The sequence below is a fragment of the Gallus gallus genome, chromosome 2, assembly GCF_016699485.2.
Source record: "Gallus gallus isolate bGalGal1 chromosome 2, bGalGal1.mat.broiler.GRCg7b, whole genome shotgun sequence".
NCBI classification, from domain to species: domain Eukaryota; kingdom Metazoa; phylum Chordata; class Aves; order Galliformes; family Phasianidae; genus Gallus; species Gallus gallus.
Window position 1 is genome coordinate 58,647,917 of NC_052533.1, and position 27,516 is coordinate 58,675,432.

The 27,516-nt window shown below is 37.7% G+C and overlaps 2 long non-coding RNA genes across 3 annotated transcripts in view; one reads left to right on the forward strand and one right to left on the reverse strand.

The window, feature by feature from the left end:
• Positions 1 to 225: 225 nt before the first annotated feature.
• On the forward strand, positions 226 to 26,736 carry LOC107051650. Its single transcript, XR_001463339.4, has 3 exons — positions 226 to 7,517; positions 23,474 to 23,651; positions 24,586 to 26,736. It is a non-coding gene; the product is annotated as an uncharacterized LOC107051650 (long non-coding RNA).
• The window catches only part of LOC107051651, a 92,667-nt gene continuing 77,909 nt past the window's right edge, over positions 12,759 to 27,516 (reverse strand). For both annotated transcript variants that reach the window (XR_005856196.2, XR_006936191.1), the window contains 2 exons: positions 21,695 to 23,566; positions 12,759 to 20,790 (listed from right to left, as the gene is read on the reverse strand). This is a non-coding gene — a long non-coding RNA (uncharacterized LOC107051651). The remainder of the gene's footprint in view (positions 20,791 to 21,694; positions 23,567 to 27,516) is intronic.

The following is a 27,516-nucleotide window of genomic DNA, read 5'->3' on the forward strand; positions in this document are numbered from 1 at the left end:
GTTCCTTCTGCCACCTGTATTCATTCAAAATGTGTCTCCAGCAGTGAGTCATTCCTCTGACCTGCAGGTAGTGAAAGGTTCTGAGAAACTTTACGTAGCCTGGGGAATTGATGTAATTGCCAAAAGTGGGAACTGTCTGGTTGATTGCCTAGGGGAAAAAGAGGCATGCTGAGGGACTTGGAGGATGGGAGACAACTCATCTACTGCACACTTCTGAAGGGATGTGAGGGGAGGGGAGGCCTTATTGCTCTCTTCCAATGTCTGAAGGGTGTTTACAGCAAGAGCCGGGTTGGTCCCTTCTCACTGGTGACAGGTGACAGGAGGAGGGGAAATGGCCTCAAGTTGAGCCAGGGTAAGCTTAGGTTGGATATCAGGAAAAACTTCTTTACTGAAAGGGTTGCTAATCACTGGAATAGGCTCCCCAAGGAGGTGGTTGAGCGACCATCCCTGGATGTGTTTAAAAACCGTTTGGATGTGGTGCTCAGGAACATGATTTAGCGGAGGGTTGTTAGAGTTAGGGTAGTATGGTTAGGTTGTGGTTGGAATTGATCTTGAAGGTTTTTCCAACCTGAGCAATTCTATGATTCTATGATTCTTCTGACTTCAACACTAAAACAAGAAGAAAAAAATAAAACAGGAAAAAAGATCATAATAGAGTACTTAAAGTGTAAGTACGTCTTTAATTTCTATGTCATCACAGGCAGCTCTTCTGTAAACCTGTCATATTCCCTAAAAAATTCAACTTGTCAATCAATACTGAGGTGGGAGTACAGTTTCCGTGACCCAGTGTACTGTTTGTTGACATGTACATTCATGCACAGCGATATAACTACATATGCCCTAGCACAGTAATACCTATAAGTAGGCCACACATTTCATATCATCCTAAGCAACTATGTCCCATTTACAGGGGCAAGCAAAAGTACTATTTTTGCCTTTCCTCTAAGTGATGTAGGATACCTAGTATTATGCACAGAGTCAGCATGGATTATTGCAGTTCTTTTTCTAAAATGGAATCATTTTCTTCAAATCAGTCTAGATCAAACTTATCACCTACCTGTTCCCTAGGGACAGTTTTGCAAACTAACTGGCCTGAGCTGGTTACGAATTGCATACGGTTTCAGCTTTCTTGACTTTCAGTGTTTGTTTTAGTATATTTAGGAGTTAAAGTGTGTCCTCTCCTCTGCCACAGACCTTGGTTCTAGGCAACCACTTAAAATGGACCTTTTTATGAGCTGCACTTCATATCCTGAATGCTTGACAATTGGGTCTGGCTTGCTGAAGTGCTGAGTTCTCTCAACTGTAGCAGACCAATGTAAAACACATTCTCTGTGGTATGCCTGGAATTGTCTCAAACACCTAACAAGATGAGACCATAGCCATAACAATAGGCTGAAAGCTGAAGACATGGTTGGAGAAGGGAACCCTGTGGAGGAGAGGTGACCTTGCTCTGTCCAAATCTCCCATGTTCACTGTAGAATTTTTGACTGCAAACTTGTTTGTGGTGATCTTTTTGATGACAAATCACATAAGTCTAGCAGGCATAGCATAAAAAGATGCCTAAGAGAAGATCTGGGGGGAGCTGAAACTTCAGTACTTTGGAACTTCTGGACAAATGTTCTCACAGACTGAGGAAACCCCAATTGTCCTATTGCCTGGACAAGTGCTGGAACGTGGACTGGTGATTTCTTTTACCATCCATCCCTCTGTCTCCCCCCAACACCCTCCAGCTCTCTCTCTTCTTTCTTTTTCCCACATAAAGTTGTTATGTAATGCAAGGCTTATTTTGATTTCTTATGAAGTCACACACTTTGCTGCACAGCTTAGATAGATATAACTGTAAGAGTGCCAGTCTTCAAAGATAATCATAGTACAGAGATTCTCATTAAAATTGATGACTGTGTTTGGACCTTGAGTATCATTTTACCTTAATCTAGCCAGATGGAATTTATGAATCTGGTCACCCTTCCCGCTCTTCGTAGATGGGATGTAACATCTTAATTTGGCAGAGTTGGCAGGATCTCCTTGAAAGGTCTGGAGGCCACCTTTCAGCTACACACCAGGAAGGCTATAAACTAGGAGAGGTGTGAGGGATACTGATGTTCCACCTCATAAGTGCAGGCAGGGAGTGTCAGGAAGCGACCACTCAGCTGTACACCAGGAAGGCTATACTCTGGAAGAGGTACAAGCAGTGGCAAGACATAGCTGCCCCAGGAAAAGCCAGTGCTTAACTGCTCTCCTGTTACTGAAATGTTGGAAAAGTGTAATGCATGTCCTTCCTACTGGAAATGACTTGGATTCAGAGCAATTGTCATGGTCCTAGTGCTGTAGCAGAAAGAATTGCAACCGTTCCTAAGGAACAGAAAATGTGGTTGGGAAAAGAAAAAGCCATGGTGTGTGCTATCTTAGGAGTGGTTCTGATGGTACCTCAAAAGGATAAGTATTTCAACAGACAAGCAGAAGGGGAAATAAATAGGTTCCTAAAGGATTTGGTGAAAAAGTTGCAGGATCAATTAGGCACAGAACATAAGAGCAGTGAGTGTTTGCACACAGCCTTGTGTGACACACTAGATCCGGGAAAAAAATCTGCAGTCTAAATTAGAAGAAAAGGAACAAGAGATAGATCTTAACTTAGTCTCAGGAAGCAAAGCAGGATTTTTGAATTTGGTCAAATGACTGATAAGCAGCGGCTTGATTCAGGAACTCTATACCTAATTAAGGAGTTAGAAATGAGTCAGGAGTTATTTTACCTTGAGAATGAGGAGGGAATTATGAGGTCTTTGGTAAAACAGAGAAGACTGATAGTGGCCAGTGTGGATAGGCCCTACACAAAAGTTATAAAGTGACTACTTGAATGAATTTTGAGTGGTACTCTGGGGGTATCAAGAGTGAAAAATAAAAGGCTGAGTACCAAACCATAGTAGTCATTCTAGTTTATCTGTGAAGTGTTAAAATGTTGCCATAATATGATATAGAAAAATCCCCAACCTTCTTGGATTTGGAGAGGTCCTTTCATCTTCCACTATAGCAGTGGCCCAGGGACACTGCTGGTATACACCTCTGAAATAATTACCTTGTTGGTAGATTAATAGTTCAATTTCTTCTAGAGTTTATATGCACTCATAACAATAGTGCAGAAAAGAATTGCATTATTATATACTAGTCACACTTCTTATAAAAAACATCAGTACGATTGTGCAAAGAGCCATATGAAGGGAAAACAAAAGAGGTACACTTGGGAGTTGATTCTCATCTGGCTGATGAACAGACACCATGTAAGAAAGCTATGTGCCCCTGTGAGATTACTTTTAGAAAGCAGACAGAATAAAGCTACAGACTAAAATCTGAAAGATTCGCATTATACATGCAACCGCTTTTTCTTGAACAACCTCATTGCAATTCTCTTATCTATTTTTATTTAAAACATGCAAATGTAGTGTTGGATTGATGATTGCATTTAAAAGAGAGAAAATAATATCAGACCCTCAAAGAAAAGAGCTGTGGTTTCAGACTCTGATTAGGTGCTAGAGAAAATAAATATTTTAATAATAATGATAATAATAATGAACAACTAACCAATCACTCTCGTAACATTATACATTTACATGTAGCAGAATGTAATCTGATTTGCATGACTTCCATCTGCCAGTGTCCCGAATGTTCTACAAGGGCTCTCCAAAAGTAATGCCTCCTATTTTATTATGTTGGTCCATAACACTAGAGGTGAAAGTTGGTGGTATGGCAGTAGAGGTTGAACCTGCCTGCCAATATGCTTTTACATTTTGTTGCCATGTGACAGAGGGCAGCAGAGGGACACTCTGACATGGAAGTGTGTATGAAGAAAAGGTGTCACTGAATTCCTCCATGTGGAAAAAATGGCAACAACTGACATTCATGGATGAACATTTGAATTAAAGTGAATCAAAATTTGAGTTTCATATTTTTAATTATTTAGCATTATTTTTACTATGTCTTTGCGCTACTTGATTTCAGACAGCAACAAAGCTGGAGAAGTATGAAAATGTCTATTTTGGCTTTAGTTCAGACAGTTTACCCTTAAATCTATAACGATTCATAAACCTATTTGTTTCCAAATACATACTTCTGTCCTTTACTGATGGAAAAAAAAGGCAGGCATTCAGACCTTCTTTGGGAAAGAAACAGCGCATTTCAGTAATATTACGTATGCAAAAATAAATCGGTGTAGGAAAATTTCAGTCAAAATCTTGTGTAACTTTAAACAAATTCATTTCAATAATCAAATAAATTTGCCTTTTTTTTTTTTTTTTATACTGCATATATATCACATGGACATGTTTTTTTTTTCTTATTATCTTAATTTCTCTAAATTAATTCTGTCACCATTAGGGCTATTACATTTTTTTTCAGCAGGTGGAGTGTAGCCTCTTATAGCCAGCCTATATAATTGTGCTTCTCCATTAGCAAGGTGCAGAGTTTCTCTGTGCCCTTTTTCTGTATATGTTACAGCCACATAGAGATGCTCCACTATCTCATCAAGTACACTAACCAGTGTGACTTTTGATGGTTATGATATCATGTTTTTATGTATTTTTGTAATATTTGATGAGAAGTTATGAACTGTAAGATAATAGCTTATGCATACTCCAGTTTATAATATCGTTTCCTCCACAATAAATCTTTTTAAAGTGGCATTACAAAAAAAATATAAATGATAATCTGTTTATGATGAAAATATCTGTCTAATCATATACACATATCTATACATACACTTGACATGACTTTCAAATATGCATATGCCATCATTTCCCTCTTTTCAGTGGGATTCTATCACTTGTTTATATTTTGGCACTTGTAGAGGAATATCTTTATTCTATGATTTTGCTTTTGCAATATTTAATTTTTCCTTTGCTCCTTGGATTTGTAGAGAAAATGAAGATAGAACATAAAAAAGAAAACAGAAAAGAAAGAAAATTAACATGTGACAAACTGTGTCTTTCCATTTAGAAAAATCAGCTTCCAGACAGTGGAATACAATGTGATAACTGTTTATCAAGTTAAACTGTTTTCTTTTTGTGAAGCGCAAGCCTAATTACAGATACCTTCTACATACGGATAGCATTTGCTGAAATAATATTTCTAATACATCAATATGATTAAATATAAATATAAAATATGGTTTAATTTCTATATAGTCATGTATATATATATTTTTAATCCCGCTTTCAGAAAGCAGGCAACGATTATGCTGGAAGCTATCTCCTGGATGATCAAAATGCAGTTCTTACCTACACAAGAAATATGCCTCTAGAGTTTTCCATGATCTTAGCAATCCTCATCATTAAATAGCTTGAGGATTGATTTTTTTGTTGTTGGTTTTTTTCCTCCCCACAACATCTATTAGAAAGCTACTCTAGAATCTCACCACTCTTATAGTCAGAAACCTTCCAGTTTCCAGCCTACATTTATTTGTGTCCAAATTACACCTACTTGTTCCTGTGCCAACATTGTCCAGTAGAGTAAATAGTTCTTTTCTCTGCCTACTGTTTACCAGCCTATTGTGTTTTTAGAGGATAATTATTTCCTGTATCAGCTTTTGTTTCTGCTATACTAAACAAGTAGAAATTGTGCAGCTATTCTCTCAAAAAGACTTCTCCCTAGTAATTACTGCAGCTCTTTACCTATTTAATCTTTCATGATCATGATGAGAAAAATCTGTTTGAGATCCTTCAGGTGCCTTTAACTAAAGTACAGCTGTTTCACCTTTCTCTACAAGAAATATTGTAAGTGGCCCGTCCTTGCATGACATTTATTTTCTCATTGTTGTATCCCACTGACAACTTAATAACTACACAGTCACCTAATACGCATACCCAAACCTATCTTCTATGTTGCTAGCAACTGATATGCTTCTAGTTTATAGTTGTCCTTTTATTAATCTTTCTCTTGCCAACATTACATGTTTCAAAGATAGTTTAACTGTGTGTATTCTCAGTGTACTTCTTCCAAAGGTATTACATGTTTTGGATAAGTTGATGCCAAACATAATAGAAAAATATAAAGAAATAGCATTGTGAGACAAAGGGAAATATCACACTGAAAGCACTGGGAATGATCAAGGAATAAGAAATTTTTGGAAGTATGGTGTGAGAGAACATAGTGGTATAAATGCAGAAACTCCCTTAGGAATGTGGTGGTTTTGTTGCTGCTGTTTGTTTGTTTATCTTATGTACACAGAGATGTTTGAATATTGTATTTTATTTAGCTTGGAGAAAAAATTCTCAGATGTACTAGAGCAGGAGAACCCAATCTCACTTACAGAATCCCTCAATGTGGCATGCAAGGATTATGGGGTTTTGCAGCCCAACACCTCCTCAGAGAAGCTGGGGAAAAGCCTTGGGTTTACATTCACTGCCAAAACAGCTGAACGTCTTTTCTGGTGTGGAACTAAAGCTTAACGCACAGCTTCTGGCTACTGCTTCTACCATGATAGTGGTAGACAACTAAAAGAAAACAGTAGTGGTATCTACAGCAAAGTACTTCTGGTAGTCTCTGTGGTAGACAGGTCTGTAGAGGCAGTATTATTCACAAGTCACTTCCTGGAAGTGGTTTGATGTACCACTGAAATATGCTCCTTACATGACTGTTTCAAATAAATTAATATTTACTTATTTGCCTCAATACTTTTAGAGTTGTTCACAGTAAAAAGCCTTTTGATGCTATCTGGTTGTAAAGGCTCCATCTTAAGGGTCACGCATTTGAAACAGTATTTATACCTATTAGCTTTTAAAAACCACTGAGATTTTCAGAAACATCTTAATGATTTTGGAGTATTAGTTCAAGTATCTCGGAATTTGGAAACTTCAAATCCCTAAGAAAAGGATTTAAATTTCCTTATTTTGTCATGGAAGCCAGGAATTTTAAACAGCTATGGTTGTAAAATTACAGACAGTAGAAGAGTTGTGCATTGTCACACTTTCTAGGAAGAGCTTCTCTATTTATTAGAAAGATGAAGTAGGCTTTTAAGGGATTTTTTGGAAGGAAAAAGATAAATCTTTTAAAAATGCGTTATAATTTGTTTTTTTTTTTTTCTTTTTCTTTCCTAAGAGTACTAGGACAAGAAAATTTATTCAGAAAGGAATTAATTGCTGGCAAGCACAGCTTAATAGAATTCTTGCAAAATCTTTTTGTCAGTTTTAACGTTGATGAGAATCTGCCTATTGAAATGGGAATTTGTATTTATGCAGGATTATTTTATTAAGTTACTAAAAGGCAGTTCTACTTAATGTTTCCTCCTTGGCTGTTGCTGCGTAATACCTTCTTTGATGTTGAAGTGGTTAAGTGAACATGTTACATTTTTGATGTGTTTCTAGTCATGTTTTAATGTGTTGTATTCTGTTTAGACAATCCCTGTGGAGCTGATAGCTGTGGACTAATGACTGGTATACCAAGCAGATAAGCTGTGGACATTTTTCAGTGTTAACATAATGACTTTCATCAAAGGAGGAAGAAGTCTACTTATTTTTCATTTTGTTAAGGTGAGTTTGGAAGGCTTCGATTCTATAAATCCTGAGATCTATGATGTCTGTAAACCTAGCATATAAAAATAGTGGCTTCAAAAATAAAAGAGGTGATATTTCTGTTAGAAGAGATTACTTTATTTGACCTCCAACTCATGATTTTTAAGAAGTATTTCAGACAAGTTCAGACATCAGATGTTTGCAGCAGGGTGTAACCGAATGATCATTCTGGCTTGACAAGATTAATGTGAAAGCAACCTTTTTCCCTAATTCACTTTCTTTTTTGCTGGTTGAGGTTAGCTAAAGTATTTGCCAGACTGGGACAGAGCTTTGTCATTATCCTCCTCTTTCAGTAATGATAGACTTACTGAGTTGCTAAAGGAAAGCGATTTACAAACCACCTTACAAAGAGAAACATGACGCAAAGTAAGACATGCCGTAGATTATAATACCGTATGACTGATTTTAGTCTGATAGAGGTGTTAGGCTAATTAAGAAAGAATTAAACTACACATGACAGATATCAGTCGCATTGCTTAATGCGCATTGCGCTGGAGGGTACATGGAACCACAGGGGTGATGAAAGCACTGCAAGAACAAAAACACAAGGAAAATAAAATACAATTGCTGTGTGTAAGGATAGTGGGTTTTGCAGGTAAATACGGGATTGTTGTTTGACAAGGTGTTTTTTCCATGGCATAATTTAGCCATTAATAAATCTTCTATGCAGAAAACATGTTAAGCTATTAGAAACAGCTTGGGGGGGCTTCAGAGCACAGAATCACCCTTGAACAGTTATTTATATGAGAAATATTGCATTATTTTCTTAGTGTAAAATAATGACTTTTTCTCTTGTGCAAAACATTCTTATGTCATCTGAACTTAAAATCAATAAAATTTTCCAAGCTAAGAAGGTTGTGTTCATATCAGAAGCTTGTCTCATTAATTAGTTAATACAAAGTAAAAACCCATTTCGTATTAATATGAGAAAGTATTCAGAAAATATTTTCCATGTAAAACAGAGATTTTTTTTTTCCTCGGTCATTCACTCTTAATTTCTTATGGTGAGTTCCTTTCCAAAAGATTTTTTGGAGCTCTGATTTAAGGTGAAATCAGGCTGTTGTTTCCTAAAAATAGATTTATAAGTATGGAAATATAGAGAAGTTGTCTTTAGGCATAGAAATTTTTGGTCCTTCTTTGTATTTATGTATCATTTTCATTTCTTCATGCTTATGTTGCATAAATCTGTTAGACCACAGAATTATACATGTCCATTCCTTACCATCAGTGAGGTGAATCTGTCTTAAGAAGAGAACAGGGTTAAGGTTCGTTTTTAGATAGAGAGGTGATGGTAGAACATGTGGTAAAACTCCAAGGAGCAATAATACTTGTTCTATTGTATGTCCAGCGGAAGGATTTCACAAATTGCAAGGAGAAATGTACTGATTCAAGATCAAAACTGCAGAAGGTTCAGCTCTGAGAAGTAGAGGCTGTGCATCAGCACTGATGCTCTCATGCCATGCAGGCAGGTGGGACAGCCCCTCTCTCTGAGCTTTGCCACAGTGCTGTCTTCTCTTTCCCTTCAGTCTGCCAGAAGTGGGAGCAGTTTAAAATCATGGAGTCCACAACACAAGGCTTTGGGCCTTTTGTTTCCTTTTTTTTTTTTTTCTTTGAATTGGTTTAATACTTAGAACAATTCTATGGCTCATGAGGATTTTCCTGTCTTTCAAGTAACTCCTTAGAATCAGGTGTTTCAGGGCATATCTTAACTTGTGTAGATGACAGCGGAGTGCTATATACAATCAGTTATTGATTTGTGGATTAACTTGGAGAGAAGGCATGTAACATATATGTGACTCTTGGTACAATACAGCAGGTCACAAATAAACTCCTCCATCCACTGCACATGCATTTCCTCCTCCTTCACCCACAGTACAGCAGGGAGGGCTGTTCAGATGACTGTGTGGGATCTTCACAGAGAAAGGAGACACATTTGGGGCTGGGACTGGACTGAACTTGGGACAGTAATGCAGGAGCAGCACTGCAGCTCATCAAAGTTTCTGATATCACAAGTTATTTTAACTATTGAAGAAGCAAGAAATGAAAAAGCAATTCCTCCCTTACAAACACTCTCTGTAAGTACATAAAATAACTGCAAAATGGTGGAGTTGAAAGGAAGATAAGGATGTTCATACTCTGTGCTGGGACTGGATGTAGGTTCCTCCCTTTCAGGTGTGTGGTCTAAGCTTCAGGTGATGGGTGTGGTTCCCAGGTTTTTGAAGTTTTACTTTTTCTTCTTTTTTTCATCTTCCGCCGAGCATATCACTCTGCTTTCTCATGAACAGAGTAATTAGCTGAGCAATAAGCAGATCTCCCAGCAGAGCTGTTTTCATTCTGCCGCCATACTATGTATTTACCATGGGTTACCATGCTTTCCTTTGCTTTACAAGTGTTCCCCTCTTTCTGAGCTTCAGCTGAACATTCTGCTCATTTTAAAAACACTGTTGAAAACCAGTCAGAAGAGAAAACAATCCTTACAATTCATTTGCACATTCACCTCCAAATTGGAAACTGCTGTTTTGTTTTTCTAATCCTGCTAGTTTATTTCCAGGTTTGTTGAGTCTTTGAAGGCTTTATGTCACTTCCAGAGTCCTGAGAAGTTGTTTACTATAAGTAAGAACATACTGAGTGCCTTTTGGTGTGAGTATCTTGTTTCCAAGCCCTTTTAACAAATTAAGAAAAAAAGAATATTCCAAACCATTCTGCCTTCAGCAGCAGCACAATCAAAACAAAACAAAACAAAAAACAGGTGTTCAAACAAAAGGAAAATAACTAAACCACATATTGCTTTAAAGTGTATAATGTTAGTAGAAAATGTACTTCTCAAGAAGGATGTTTGATTACTCTGCACATGAGCACTGAATCCACCTTCCCTTCTTATCGTCCAGTAAAGAAATACAGTATTCATTTGAATTTCATTCTTGCACATAGGTGCAAGTTTTATCAGGATAACATATGTATGTTTTTGTATGCTGAGACATTGTTTTGCCTCTGCCTCAGCCTGTCCAAGGTGTATTAATATTGACTGATTAATGTATATCCCATGGTGTATTATTGCTTATTTAAAGCATAATGCTGCATGACCTTTTTTTTTTTTCTTTTTTTTTTTTTCTCCTGTTAATTATATTTTTCCCTTGTAGGAAAGCAAGTTTACTCATTCTGAATCATGCCAAACCGCATAATCTGGAAAGGAATATTGTGGCTCTACTTGGAAAGTACTAATTGGGTTTCAGCCATCACTGGGAAAGTTGTATAGCCTTTTATTATTTTAACTGGCCAAATGCCCCTTGTTCCCACATTAACAGCCTCCCTATGACGCCTGTAACTTTGATATTATTTTCACTTTTACGCTAAATTTCACCAGATGAAAGGCACAAACGCTCCAATTTCAAAATAAAATAAAATAAAAAAATAGCATGTTTTGTTAATCCTGTATTTCAGAGGGAAAGTCTGTGGAAATGATAACCTACGTCTACTGGCCAAAGTTTTGTTCAGTGAACCCATCCTGCCAGCTGTTCTCATTGGCAAGAGGAAAGATAATATTTTGATATTTTTAATTTCCTCATTTTAGAGCAGAACTTTTGCTTGTGTCATCATTTAAATCATGTGTGTTAACATCAGTCTGGCAGACAATGCAGCCTTTATAAAGAGCTGGGTTTGGAAGATATCACTGTGATGTTGCAATAAGGTTGTTCTAGAGCATTAAACACAACTTAAGTCACTTACAGACAAGGAATTGTTGCGGGCTCTCTGGTTTGTACTACTGAAGTACTGCTTTGAATGTTCTGAGGAGGACACCAAAGCAGATATGTAGGAGCATTTTAGTCAGATATAACTGGCCACTGAAGACACAAAATATCTCAAAACACTGGTCTCTCACTTGTGTTCATGTTGTCCTCATCTCACAAGGCAAATTGAGAAAGGATCACCAAAGAGCACCTAAGGTCCACTCCTTGGTGAGTGACAAGGGATGGCCTCAGGTAGGCAAAAGGAACACTGATATTTCTGAGACAAAAAACAGTCACCTAAAGCTTGAAGCTTAACCAACATACTTCCTATCCAAAATGCCCTATCATATCCAAAATGCAGACAGAACATGTTCTCCCTTCATCTTGGGTTCTGGCTGCAAGCTCTAATTTCTACTAAATATTGAAGCCCACACCTTAGCAAAGGCTTATTTCAGCATATCATAGAATCAATTGTTTTGAGTTGGAAAGGATCTTTAAATGCCACCTGGTCCAATTCCCCTACAATGAACAGGGACATCTATGGCTAGATCAGGTTGCTCAGAGCCCCATCCAGCCTGATCTTGAATGTCTTCAAGGATGAGGCTTCCACCACATCTCTAGGCAACCTGGCAATCTGTTCCAGTGTTCCAGTACCCTTCCCATAAAAAACTTTTTCCTCATATCCAGTCTAAATCTCCCCTTTTTCAGTTTGAAACCGTTCCCCTTGTCCTGTCACAGCAGACCCTGTTAAGAGTCTGTCCCCTTCTTTATTATAGTCCCTCATGAGAAACTAAAAGGATGTTAAAAGAAGATTTCATTCATTTGTGCCTTACAGTAATTGTATAATTACTGTCTTAAATGCTCTGAGGTGGATGGTGTTTATGACCATTCCAGTGTGTTTCATAGGGGAACAGCATAACCTTCCACTGTCCTGAAATAGAACTGGGCCCTTCCATTTATTAAAGTTGTCTTGGGCAAGCCAGCAAAGTCTGTAATGGCTCTCTTATATCACCCTGTGTGCACTTTGTAATGCGGGGCACATTTCAAGGAAAATGGAGATAGTTCCTACAGTTTGCCTACTTATTGCTGTTGAAATATATTATTGCAAAAACTGAAAATAAAAAGATTTTGCATTTTGTTAGCAAAGCTCAGCCCTGCAACCATACTAATAATACCACAGTTATACCACAGTTACAACAAGGATGCAAGTTTGCATTTAAATATATTTCTCCAGCTTTTGCAGTGTGTGAATTCAGGAAAAAAAAAAAAAAATCAAGTTTTAATTTCCTCTAGGAACGTATAATAATTTACTGCCTTTTTCTGGCTGTGCTGCCATTCAGCAAGATCTAGATATGTTGGAGAGTTGAATGGAGAGGTACCTTTATGAGCTTCACAAGTCCAGCAGAGGGCCACAAAGATAGCATCTCCCTTACAAGAAAAGGCTGAGAGACCTTGGGCTGTTCAGCCTGGAAAAGAGACTGAGAGGGTATCTTATCAATGCTTATAAAGTGCCGGAAGCAAGTGGAAGCCCAGAGACAACAGGTACAAACTGAAACCCAGGAAGTACCTTATGAACATGAGAAAAGACTTCTTTACTTTGAGGGTTACAGAGCACTGGAACAGAATGCCCAGACAGGTTGTGACTTCTCCTCTGGAGATATGCAAAACTCACCTTGATGCTTTCCTGTGCAATCTACTGTAGGGAAACTGCCTTAATAGGGGGTTGGACTAGATGATCTTCAGAGGTCCTTTCCAACCCCTACAATTTTATGGTTCTGTGATTCTGTGATTTTCTCCTTCTGGTTAGCACTCATTGCTGCAAATGCAGTTACAAGTCTGTATCTTAAGTTTTTCTTGCCTACTGAACTGACAGAGCCTTTCAGAGTACTCTCAGACAAGGTCAGTCCATTAATCAAGAATGAAAGTACAAGGGAAAAATGGCAAATTCATTTGGTAGCACTCTTAACAAGTTATTTTCCCGAATTTGGAGTTTGTGTGCCCCATGCAACGGCTTTCTCAGTTATTCTACATGTACTGCAGTTTCACAAAGCTGCTGCAGATGGACCTTGTCCAGAAGCTTGTTTAGAGTGAAACTGTAAATTCCAGCCTCCTTGGAAAGCTAGCACTGTTGCATTAGTGCTCCAAAATACTGCAGGAGGTGGCTGAGAGCCTTGCACACTGTGATCCCATGCAGCAGGGCAGCTGGGAGGGTACTGTCAGGTACTGATTGCACTCTGTGGGATAAGCCATGGATGCCCACCAGCTGCTAGCAGCAAGGAAGCACTTGAACATTGACCTCTTATCTTAGAAAAGGCAAATATTAATTGCAACAACTGAACAAATAACAAAGGTAAGGTGTTAAAAAAAATAGTAATATCTTCCATCTTTTAACTTTGTTCAGGTAACTTGGAAATTGTAGAGGCAAGTATATCATTTTAGATGAAAGGAAGAAAATTTAGGAAACAAAACATCCACAGCCATATTTCTTGAAAACAATCAGAAAAGACATCTGGCATTATTTAAGTCTTTCTATATTAACAGCTAAATTTACAGTAAATTGCATACGTGAGCAAAACAAAAAAGAAATCCACTATGGTAGTGGAAGGAAAGATAAAAGCTTTCTAAAATCAGGAGTAGTAAAGACAGGTCACAGAGGGAACGGAAGTTTTTGTATCACAATAGACAGTAAACAAGGAGGCATAAAATAATTGGTTAATTCAAAACAAATAAAACCAGAAGCGTTGCCTCATGCAGCAGTTAGGCAACTTTGAATTTGCTTGTCACAAGATGTTGAGGTTTACAGAAGCTGACATGAATTAAAAATCTCTTGGACGAACTCATCCACCAGGACCTATTAAATGCAAAGAGGCAGCCTCAGACTTAGGATATTGTATCACTGGAAGCTGGGAAGATAATGTGGGTAGCTATCACTGCAAGCTTATCATTTTATTATAATCTTCAGTAATCGTCCACTTTTCACTATTTGTCCTCATTTTTGGAGCCAAGATACTGGGTTAGATAGGTCTTTTTCAGTCTGAGCTGGGATGGCCCTTCTTGCAGCCTGATTTTAAATAATTCCTGCAGTTTGTAGAGAATCTTCTAAGGATCAATCTGAACAATATGAGTCAGATAAAGGACACCGAACAGAACTAAGACTAAAAATGTCAGGAGCAGATAACTAAGAGAGAAGACTCTGCAAGTAATATAAAGAGAAGATAAAGTAGGATGAAATTTTCATCTAGCCTTTAACTCTTCAAGAAAAAAAGTGCCACCACACATGATATGATGGAAAATTACTCATCTCTGTAAAAGAAAAAGAATACTTCTATCCTTCCAGTGGGTGAAATTACAAGAAAATTGAAATTTGTCCTTAAACAGAAAGAATTGTAATTGTCAAATCACATATATATCAAGCTCTGCAAGTGGATGAATTCATAGTAAATGATGAGTTAATGAGCATATGAAAGTGTAAAAATCATAGAACTTCCAGCTTATTAAAAAAAGAAAAAAACAACCTACTTGAATTAATTCTGTAGTTACATATGCCCTATAAAAAGATATTGATCAAGTCAGTCCTCTGTCATGAAAAATGACTGAATGTAAAATATTCTTTGATTCTTCTTATATAGGTGAAATCCTCATATTGTATGGATTGCTCAGACTTCACCAAATTCCATAGAACTACGACAAGTAACAGCAGTTGATGATCTACCCAACATGTGTACCATGTTGGCCAACACAGCAAAAATGTAAATTCTGCCTTGAGGAAATCACCTTTTTCAATGAGCTCATGGATTGGATAGCAGTACACGCCCTTTGTCTTTCTTGGGCCTGGGGCAACCCAAAGCCTCTCTGAATCTGAGTCAGGCAAAGAGGAGTTGTCCCACTGCTGGCACCTGCAAGTGAACGTTGTAAAGTTCAGTTGTCAACTCTTTCTTTAATGAAATTCTGAAAGCGTTATTTACAGTTAAACCCAGTATTTTCTAAATTGAGTGTCACCTCTAATTCTCTAAGGTGACAACAAAGATATGAGTGAGCTGCTGTCTGGTGACTTTCCTTTTCCAGGGCCTTCAGATGTTCTTCTACCTGACAAACAGCTCCAGTGACATGATGTTTTCAGGAGGTTCATCATTGGCTTCAGTGTACCCAGATCTCAGATTCAACTTCTGCTGTCAGAAATTCTCACAGCGCTCTTTTCCAAGAAGGACAGAAATCTTCTGTTTCCTTTTTCCCATATTCTCAACAAAACATCCCTAATCACACCTTCTTTTTCTACATATTTTCCCAGTAGAAGCTTGAGACTTGATATCTCACCTCCAACTGTCCGCTTTCAGTCACTACAACTTCTAGGTCATGTAACTAAATTAAAAAAATAAACTTATAATGAATAAGAAAAGATTTCTTTGAAATAAAATGTAGTAACATACAAATAATTTTTTGCATTTTCAACCACTGAAGCAGAACAGTAGTCATTTAGTGTATATCATAACTTGAGGTAAACCAGTATTTTTTCAGGACATAGAATGAGAGAGAACTTTTCTGTCGCTCCCTAATGAACTGAAGTCAACATGCTAGTTTTCTTTCTGTGTTATCTTGAAATAAAACAACTGCATAATAACAGAAGGTTTATTTTCATTATCATATGAAAGAGAGACACAAACATGTAAAATTTTTCCATTTTTAAAAAGGATTAATTTGTAAATATCAATCTATAACATATAAAATAAATAACCCTGCTTGAAAGAATAGAAAAAGTTTTGTATTTGTTTAGTCATTGAGTAGAGAATCATGAACATTTGCATAAACAGTAGATTCAGATTATCCTTCACCATTATTCTTTACTTGCTGGAATGGATACCTGGTAATAATCAATCATACCAGAACTATAGCTGATAATGGATGATTAAGGCTAGGGAACAGATGTAAAGGGAAAGTAGAACTTTTTTTTTTTTTTTCCTGAGGTTCTTACGTGGTTCTGCTTTATTCCCTTCTACCAAGCTCAACCAAGTTCTGTGTAACATAAGGGACTAAATTAGGACTGGATTTGGACTGTTTCCCATCTTGTGAAAACATCCCTTTCTTGAACTGAGAGAAAAAAGATATTACAAATTAAGACCTTGATAAAGTTTTGGAACTAAAAATAATGATAATGTCAAAAGAGTCAATGGCAATATTTCTCTTAGGTTATCTAAGAATATTTGGATTGTACTAGAACTAGTGTATATTTTGTAACTAAAAGCCATTTTTGAGAGAACAAAACCTTTGAAGTGTTAAAAATGTGTTTTTATCAAATTCAGTTTTTCAGTGTTTTGAAATCTTATTTGATCCACTTCCTACCATGTTTTGGCTTAGACAAATAGGTGTGTTTTTGGATGAAAATCATTTCATCTAAAAGTTCCAAGCTACTTTTGCTGTTCACAATAAACCATAGAAATATCACAGGAAACTTCTGGTATATACAGCGTCTTAATCAGCTGGAATTTGAATAATATGCAGACACATATCTAACTCATTCCCAAATGACTAGGAAATCTGTGTCACATATGCTTTTCAAAAAGGGAGTTCTCAAAAAATTTAATTAAACAAGAGAATGAAACACAGCTTGTTCAGTTTGAGGTTGTTCTTTTTTTCTTTCTTTCTTTTCTTTCTTTTTTTTTTCTTTCTTTCTTTTTTTTTTTTTTTTTTTGGTATTTATTTAAAATCATCATTCCAATCACTCCATTTTGTTTCCCAATGTATATATCTGTTTAAACCCTATAAGTTCCTTAAATAAATTTGAGTTTTCTTATGTTGGCATCCCAAGAATTCAGATCACTGAGAAATCTACCTGAGAACTCAAAAGATGATTAAGACCATAGTGGGCAAACACACGTGCTTGACTACACAGGTATTAGCATGCAGTCATCTACAGCACAAATGTATGCTTCTATACCAGTTTCAGGCTCCTAGTTTTCTTTTTTGACCCAGTGGAAGAGCAGAGCTTTACAAAGCAAATCCTGAATTTTCACAGGTAATTTTTCACAGGCCTCCAGGCCTCTTATAAAAAGCTTATAGGTTCCCCGTGGGCTCCTTGTGGAAAGCAACAGCAAGCACCAATGAGCCAAAATTATTCCCACCATTGAAACTCTTTATAGTGCACAAAGACTATAAGGTACCTTTGTGCCACATCTCTTTCAAATCCAATTTCTGTTTAAAAATACAAGCCTGCTTTTGTAAGTGGTTTGTCCAAGGAACAGTGGGAAATCTTTGCATTATCACTAACTGATTGATTATAAAGTCTGATAGTCCTGTGTTTTCTGATTCTAATTAAAGGGATATTATTCAAATAGATTACAAAACTTTCCTCCTGGTCAATAAAGAATTTTGCTTGTGGCTCTAGACAGAAACATTAATGCATTTCTTGTGCATAACAAAGTGCTCATGGCACCAGCAGAGACTTTGACTTCATACATAAACACTATTAACACTTCTTAGTTGCCTTTTAAGGTGGTAGAGCATGAGGGGCTCTGCCAGAGAGGCTTTATAAGCTTTATCAAACCCTACAGTGGCAGTTCAGGGGATTACCAGCCACAGCTGTCTGCTTTCTGAAGGCAGAATGCCAGCCCTCAGCTGCTCACTTTGCTGTCCTGACTGTACTGCAGGTGTGAATACATTTTGGTCTCCTTATGATATCTGCACACAAAAAAACAAGAGGAAAAATCAGTGCATGGAAAAGACAGTCTCCCTCTTCTTGATCTCTCAGGGTACAGACAGTTACAGTCTAACAAATCTATTGGCAATCATCTCTGTATTGACAGAGTTCAGGCTAAGAATAACTGGAACTTTCTTTGGTTGTTTTTTGTTGTTGTTGTTGTTGTTTGTTTGTTTTTGTTTTTTTTCTTTTTCTTCTTTTCCTTTTTGAGAGGGTGGGGAATATCTGATCCAGTTGTCACACAGACCCATAAACAATGTTACAAGGTCAACTGAAAGACAGCATAGGCTGGGAATGAGCAGCTGGGGACTGTTCGGATAGCACTGTCAGTGAATGGCACTGCTTTCCTGCACTTGCATTCAATCTGAGTTCGAGCATTCAGATAATCATCTATGACATCTGAGATACAGGAGCAGTGCCCAGCAGGTGGGCCAGTACCTGCTTAAATCTAGCCCAAGTCACTGGAAAGGACATCTGTCTCTGCTCTCAGATCTGATGCTTCAGTGGCCCCACTGCAGCTGAGCAGTAAGAACTCTGCCGTGCATTTATGAACTGATATTTTTAAGAAACTCTTACTGTGAGATGTATTTTGAATAAGTTTTAACTCATTCAAAAATGGCCAAAAAAAAAAAAAATCCTGCTGTCAGATGTGCCAAATCATTGCAACACATGGAGGTACTAGAGCTTCTCAACAAAAAACAGTTGCAGAAATATTTTTAAGATTCCTAAAAGAGCAACATTTTCTCTTAGCCTTTGTTCAGCAAAATCATTTTATCTGAAGCTTTTCACTCTGGGTCATGTGCTGCTTTGGGAAAGGAAAGTCTGAAAATGTTACAGGCACCTGAAATTTCTGAAGAATTCTTTTCTGAAGAAAAAATCTGGGGCACCTGTGCCTATGTTATCTTCTAGTCTAAAAAAAACCTTGTCTCTCCTTTCTTCTTCTCTTGCATCCAACCCCAGACAGTCATGTTTCTAAGTAGACACTGGGGCTAGCATACAATACTATAAGCATATCAAAATGACTAATATGAAAGGGCTGAGCAAAAGGCCTTTAAAAATAAACCAAAGATAAATCATTATTTAAGAATTACTGTTTTGTTTGCTTGTCATTAGACATCTGTTCATAGACACTGCAAATGTTCCACTGTTTGTCTGGGTTTAATCGTAACAACTTCGCAGAGGTGCCTTCTTCTTCCTCATTGTTTTCACTTGGTTTCTAAGGCAAACAATACCTATTTTTTTTTCCAGGCCTTTTAATTATTTAAAGTTGCTAAAATGCTAGAACTCAATAATTGCATAGGATGGAAATTTAAATCCAAACCTCAGAATGTACCAAGTGTGTACAGTACCAGACCTTGTCTTGACCCCTGCCGCTGGTAGCCCCAGGACCTCCCTGCAGTGACTAGGTATAATTCAGGTCAGAACTTGACCCAAAATATGTAAAGCTAGCCCTCCCCTTCCTCCCTTCTCCCAGTCAGCTGCTCCCATTTCCAGACCACAAATAGTGTACTGAATCCAAATTGTTTACTTTGCTGGGAATGCCATCTGTGTGTTGGCAGCTGGGGTGGGAGGGAAGGCACACACACTGAACAACAGCGATAAATACAGACAGTGGACTAAATTAGGAGTTCTGCTGCTTTCCAGTGCTCTGCATCCTTGCGTGCTTCCATTAAGTGGATACAGTTCTTCTTAAACAGATACTGAACATCCAGATTATTCAGCAAGAGATCAAATTCAGAACATTTGAAGAGATATAGAAATAAGCCAATCTGGGTAAATACTAAGACTACTGAAAAGGTTTATGTCATTTATGGCTAAATTCACTTAACATCTTACAGTACACTGGAACCAGCAAGGGGAAATAAAAACAACAGTAAATACTATCAAAATGAGTACGTTGTAAGTCATCCAAAATGAAAAATCAGAGAAGATCTGGTGAGAAAGTTTCTCATAGACCAAAGATAAAGTCAATAACCACTTAATTGGCAACTGATTCTGAATTCTGAAGAGGAATTGCTGGCATAACATCTAAATTTCCCATTTAAAAGGTCTTACATTTGAACAATTCACTATATTACAGAAAGGATAATTCAGTAGTTAAAAGCTCATCTTAAAGTATATGTGTATACAAAGTATATCTGTAAATGTGATGGCAGGGGAAAATTTAAAGATTAAAATTTTGCTCATATTTCTTCACTAACAGCTTGACAACAGCAACATGTCTACACAGAATCCTAGAATGCCTGAGGTGGGAAAGGACCCTTGAAAATAGTCAAGTCATACTACTCTGCTCAAAGTAGGGTCCATGAGGGTTGCTCAGCACCATGCCCAGCTGGGTTTTGAATACCTCCAAAGACACAGAAGCCACAGCCACTCTGTTGTCTTACTCTTGGAATTGTCTAAAATACATGAAACTTAAGAACAATCAATAACAAGAAGTGAGCTCAGTCCTTCAGCAAATCTACAGCTGCAGTCCTGAAGAAATTAAATGACAAAGAAATGGTTTAACACCCCTTAATTTATGAAAGTTGGATTTACGTCACTAACTTGATTTACCTTAGCTTACTTTGTGTAATGCAAAAATGACAGCTCTTTTGTGTAAGGTTTACCCATCCTGAAGAGAGTACATGGAGGCAAGAAGTTAACTTTCATCAGTTTGATAGAGAGGTCCTCATGTTACCAGGGGGGCTGGCTGGTGGACACTCCCCCAAGTCCTCATTACTGGTGGCGGCTGGCTGATAGAATGTCTACACTGGGATTACCTCCAACAGGTTCTGGTGGTGACTCGCTGACAAGAATTCCACACAACCCACTGGTAGCATGGCCATACATATAAATGCAGGAGACAATAAAGTATGGTGTATTAGGATAAGCAAAGTCATGGGCAGAAAGCAAGGATACTTAGTTACTACAGAGAAGTATTTCTCAAGGGAGTTTCTTCTAGCTGCATCCAGAATCTAGAGGCAGTTCACTTGTGTTCCCAAGCCAGCAAGAGCTCTTTCTCATGGGCTAGTCGCCTGTTCAGGCCGTATTCATCTGTATTTTTCCACAAACTTGGCTACTCTTATTTAGAATTGACTGGAAACAGGTTTCCTACTTCAGTTTTCCAACAGCAAGACATAAAGAATAAGGAAGGACACGTCCTATTGGTAAGCATTTTAACAATTTGGCTGACATTGGTCCACTAGAAAAGGCTATGTAATCAAAAATGTACAATCGCATTCACATCAGCTATAATAGGCTTGTCACTGTATCTGCTCTTTGGATTTCCTAAAATGTGCTGCACTAATGTTTGACTGTAATGTAAGGTAAGATTTTCTCTGCTGTGACAATGCATAGGCTTGAAGATCTTATATTTTCATGTAAGAGTTAAATCTTTCAAAACTGATACCCCAGATCCAGAGGTATTAGGAAAGTGAGGAAGAAATGTCTTGGTTCAGAAATGGGTTCCTAATGCCTATAGAGATAGCTGATAGTTGTTCACAAATGATCAAATCATAAATGTTGGTTAGTTTAAAAACTCTCTAAAGTGTTAGAGTAATTTTTTAGTATTTTTATTTGAAATACAGGCCACAAATAGATTTCCGTATATTTTAGAGGCTGAGACTATCCCAAATATACGATATATGGGAGATACTCTAAAGTGATTCACCTAAATACCGTGGGCCAAGTTTCTGGTCTTAATGGAGAACTTCTCTTTGTTCTCTGCAGCTTACCTTGGTAATTTCTTCCAATTTTATTAATATCTTCTTAGAATTATTCCTTAAGGAAGAACCTTGAACTGCAGATCACCTGCAATGAACAAAATTCTTTACCAGCCACAGTGAGATTCACAAAACAGCAAAAACAGCACAGAACAGCATAAGCAGATTATTCTGATACATTAGAAATATTGAATTTCATTGCTTTGTATATATTTTAACAGAAAATTTTAAAGTCCTGAGTTAGCACCTGAATTCCATTTGAATAACTTTGCCTCAAAAACCTCATGTTATTACCTTGAGACTTAAGACCACCATCACCACTGAAATTTTTGAATTATTCAGAAAAATTGATTGGGTTTTGGTCTGTTTAAAGTCACTGAAGAAAATGGGAAAGAAAAACAGGTACTTATACAAATTCTACAATCACCTCAATTTTGTAATTCCAAATTTGCAGCACAAGATCTACATGACAAAGCAGGAACACTACCTTAAAGCCTTGTTTTCTTGTTTTCCCTGTTCCTTGTTTTCTTTGGCACAAAAGCTTTGTTCATCAGTAGTCATACACTTTCATATGTACTGGTGTTTGTAGACTTTTAAAAAATAAGTACTATTCCTCAGTTTTCTTGTTAAATAAATATTTTCCCATTCTAAAATGAAGCAAGGATTGAATTGGCTAGCTAGTTTAAGAAGTGAGCAGATTTGGTAACAAAGCAAGTCACTGAAATGGCCACAGAGATTTTCATGGTGGTCTTAATGGACTTTGAACATCTCTCCTGGAAGAACCCCTTTTTCATGGTCCAGTTTCTGTCTCAGTCATCAAAAGTTACTTCTAATTAAAATACTGTATCTAGTGGTTTACCAGGAGAATAAAACAGAAAATTCCAATTTTTGTTCCGAAGAACAAATGTGTGTTTGACATTTTTGGAGTAACATTATAGCACTGCTTCTTATGTAAGTTTTCCTCCTTCACACAATTTTCTCTTCTGAAGGAAAATGAAGCATTTGTTTTTTGTTGTAAAAAGAGATTCTTGAAAGAGTTAACAAAAAACAAAAGCTTTTCTTGCAATTTGAAAGATCTTGGTGACATGTCATTTTTCCAGAAAAAAAGTCTGCAATAGCTCAGGATTTCCATGAGTAGTCTGGATTTCGTGGGAGGAAAGATGATGGCAGGAAGTAACTGAGTACATCTACAGCTGATTGTCTCAACCTTCCTGGCTCTGAACTATGTGTGCTAAGTGCTGCCCTATGTGCATTTTCATACAAAGCAGTTTCTTGAATTAATAGAATACAGCAGAAAGGGATTTGAACTTCCACTCATCCTGCTACCACTGATGTGCACCGTAATTGCCAGGCACAGACAACACAGTCTACTTGTCTCTATTTTCTTCCTTCGTGAGTCAGAGAGAATACAATGAGCGAGCAGTAGTTAGAATTGGTCAGATTAGTAAATGAATAAGCTATTTAGTGTAATGAATAAAGCATTATTCAAAGTCTGCTTTTTAAATACCCTTTTCCTCAGCTCAGTGAGCCTTGAAAAAAGGCATATCAGAAACTAGACATTACTAGACATTACTTCCAAGCTGAATTTACCCCTTTACAAGGGGTCACCGTTTACAGAAAAAGCAGATCAATACATTGAAAAAGGTAACAGTATGAATGACTGCAAGAAAAGTAGAGAAACAAAATCTGTGGTTCACATGTGTTGCTCTGTTGTGCTCATGGGTGAGCATTCACATGAGCAGAGATGCCTTTATTTTGCCCACTAAAATTCTCCTTATGTTTTCTTTCCAGCAAGTGGAGAAACTCCTCCAGACGTAGTCGCTGCAGAAGCCTGGGGTCAGTGCACAGCTCGCTGCCTGCGGGAACCACCTTCTTTACAGGCTTCTGAAAAATAAGCACATTGCTCAGCCATGTTAGGTCTTTCATGTTGCGTGCTCCACACTAAAGAAATAAGCTAGCATTGTGAAAGGTAAGATACCACCATTGTCTGAGGAAAACAACTGAATGATCCTGGAAATGCAAATTCTTCTTTTTACATGTATTCATACATGTAAATAAAATCCTGACAAAGGAATTTTACTCAGCTGAGTCATGTTCTTTGTCTTCAATAGTATTCTATTATAAATGAACAGAAACTTCAAGTTAGGATTTGCATCTGAACAGTAGCCTCCATTTGAGTTCAGGTGAGACTGCTGTGTTGTAAAAACTCGTAACTCATGCCAATTTATTCAGATCAGATTTCAAATCTTTTTACTATTCAGTAGTACAGAAAGCAACACTGCCAAACTTCATAACTGTTCTCACATTTTGATTAGAAAATTTTCATAAATACCATTTCACATGGGTGTTTTCAACATGCTAGTTGCATAATCTCCTCTGTGCAATTAGTTACACAAACACTGAAAAATAAGTTTATGACCTGGAAGCGAGTTTTGATAAACCCTTCTGAAGAAGTACCTGAAACATAGTCCTGGACAATCTACAACTGATACGAATGATTCATGCATATACAACAGCACAGACAGTCTCCAAACAAGTTAAAGACCTGCCAGGAGCAGCAGTAATTCAATATCTGCTTTTAAAAAAAGAATGCAAAACAGATCATAACTGAGGAATAAGATGCTGAATTCTTCTGATGGGGAAAGTTATGGAACACACTAATAATTTGGGAGATTTACAATGTCCTGACAGAAATACAGAAGACAGAGAAGACAGAAGGGATAACAGAAAAAAAGAACAACAGCCATGGAAAACTGCACATTGACAGTGCACCACTTCTTCCTTATTTACATAATTAATACTTGGTCTTCTGAGCCATGGGTCCACCTTGTTCAATGTACATGATCTACACAACTGTGACAAGAGTACTCATAATATGTTTCTTTTGGCCTTCTCCTCCACAGAGACTGCCTGGTGACCGTCCCACCATCTCTGTTGCTCACAGGAAACCACTACTGCTGCACTTGGGACAACACTGATTCTTCTGTGTCTGAAGTTGTGGCTTCAAATTGCAGTAAAGCTGATAAAATAACCAGCTGCTGTGAAAAGAAGTGTCCTCATACTTCCCCTCTTGCATGTAATCTCCCTTGTGCTAGCTGTGGTCTGTGCCTGGTCCCATGGTAAACTGGTGCAGGGAGATGGCCAGCAACATGCCACCCTCCTCAAAGAAGTAGTTCTCAGTGTGGAGTTGTCTTAGTCAAGTTTGTCATTAAACAGCAGCAAGCACAAGAAACTACTGAGCATTTTTTTCACATGTGCAGGAAAAGATTGAGGTTGTTTTATTATTTTACAAACCAAAAGATCCAAAATACCCCGTATGGTATTTTATTACATTATCTCTTATTCCTTGGAACCTATCATAGAAGGCCTCATATTAAATAAATAAATAAATAAATAAATAAATAAATAAATAAATAAAGGGAATATAGCAAACAAACCAAACCAGTAGGCTAGGAGCTGGAAAACAAAACCATCTAAATATAAATAAATTGTGGACACCTTGTAACACAAAATTCCTACGCATTGTCATCTGTTGATTATTACAGTTTCATTTAGTTTGGAGTTTGCTTTATTTTCATGCAACTTTTGTCTATCCAAATAATTACAGTTGTATTGCTGTATTAGTTTGAATCTAGTCATTGAGACAAATAGAAGAGCCCATCTCTGTCATTCTGGCCAATATTACATTCTATTACATAAGAAATGGGAATTAAACATAAGATATGGGAATTAAATCAATTTTAATGCACCATTGTAATAAGAAGACAAGTGTAGTTCTAGATTGCAATTATGGAGATAATTACAATTTCATTGGTATTGCTTAGGTTTAAGAATGCAAAGTTTACCTTGGGTGAACATTTCATTATCTAGGATGAATCCAAGCTATTTTTCTTCTAAATCATATCTTGGCTTATTTCCTAACTTTGACTGTTTAATAGAAACATAGAGAATTTTACAGGTAGACTATATCAAAACAGGCTAGCTGGTTCAACTCCAAATTACTGTACAGTGATTTGAGAAAAAACATTAATTTTGAAGGAGCTCTGGAGGCTGAGTATAAAGATTATTAAACATAAGTTTTATATATGCAGAAAAATTGCTTTTGCATGAATTCACTTTTAAAATGTTAATATATGCATAAGAAAATTGTGTTTCTTAATCTCTGAAGAAACACTTATCACTAGGAACCACTTAATTCTTTTCCTGCGCTTGATTTATTAGCTTATGAAATTATGCTAATAGTTTGCATGCTAATGGTTTTGGGGCTCAAATGACCTGATTTTAATAATGAAGTAATTTATGCAGTAAATGCAGTCATCATCTATGAATCTTACTTAAAAGAACATATCAGTGATTACTTATGCTAAAACCAAATGCCTGTCAATACGGCACACAGTATTTGTCATGACAGGGAAATGGGATATGCTCAGCCCAGTACACCCTTTAGGATGGTTGGGTCCCACACTGCTGAGCTACACCAAGGCCTGCAACGACAACTCTCATAACAGTTTATGAAACTCATTGTCAGCCAACTTCCTTGCATGAACACCTTGGAGGGAAAAAGACAATGGCAGGAAATGGATGGAACCAGGAATGAAGTCTAACCTGGAACCAGTAAGTTCTCCTCTGTGAGTAGGAGATCTCAGTGGCACAGACACCATACACCTTGGCGGAGGAGATTGTGGGAAGAAAGTTTGTCTTTGGGTGAGAAGATTTAATCTTTACAAGAAAAGGAGCACTTTTATTAAGGCCATGAGCTGCATGACATCTTAGAGGTGCAACCCCTTGCAACATCTGGGAAGCCTGTGTGTAACAGATCCTTCACAAAGATGCTTTCCTAAAACATCTGTATAGATCTGCTCACTGCAAAACTGTATTTGAATCTGTCCCCCACATAATTTACTGTCCTGTTCCCTAACGTGAGGAGAAATTCATGACTTCATTCTGAAAAGAATACAGCCATGGTTTCTTTGCAGTAATGTAAGCTTGTGTTTTGATAACCCGCTGAACATCAATATTCACTTTGGTATAAAAAAATAAAAAATATATTCTTAGCTGCCAAAGATAATCTAACAGTTCAAACACCCAGACAGAAGCTGGGAGAGGTCAGACTGGATGTTATCCAAAATGTATAAAGTCAATAGAAGAACTGGATCATCCCCTCCCCATAGAAGCTCCAATGCCTGAAGGCCAGAAGTCCCCCTGTCTTCCAAAGACCGATGTTGAGCAATTGTATTTTGGTTGGTCCAGCCACTTCCTCCACAGAATACAGAGACCTCCCTGCATGCTGAGACTAGGGCCTAGGTGAAGCTCACTAAGGAGATCTTGTGCAAAGGCCCTGAAGGCCACTCTGCTGCCTACACACAGCTCCAGAGGGTGGCGAGGCTGACCCTCTGTGTCTGGGTATGGGCTGTACACAACAACAAGAAACCTGGTGAAAGTGTCCCTGTGGAGTCAGACACAGCTTATTCTGCAGTCTACAATGTCTCAAGCTCCAGAGGAGCTGGGCTGAGCTCTACTGGTATAACAATAAGAACAAACTTGATCAAAGCCGGTGTGTTTGCTTTAGACATGGATGCCATGCACTCTGTTGCCATAGAGCTGTGACAGTTCAGTGAGCCGTCGCCCATAATAGATCAGAGCTACTGTGACTGTGTACAGGCTCCTGCCCAGCCCCCTCTCTCCAGAGACATGCCAGAGTCCCACAGACGAGTCCTGGCTGCAGTGAGCTGCTTACCACCGTCTGTCCAACAAGCCTGGGCATCCCAGCCTGGCCAGGCAGGGTTTCTGAGGTGACAATTCCCCTCCTTCATTTCCACACACTGCACCTGGAG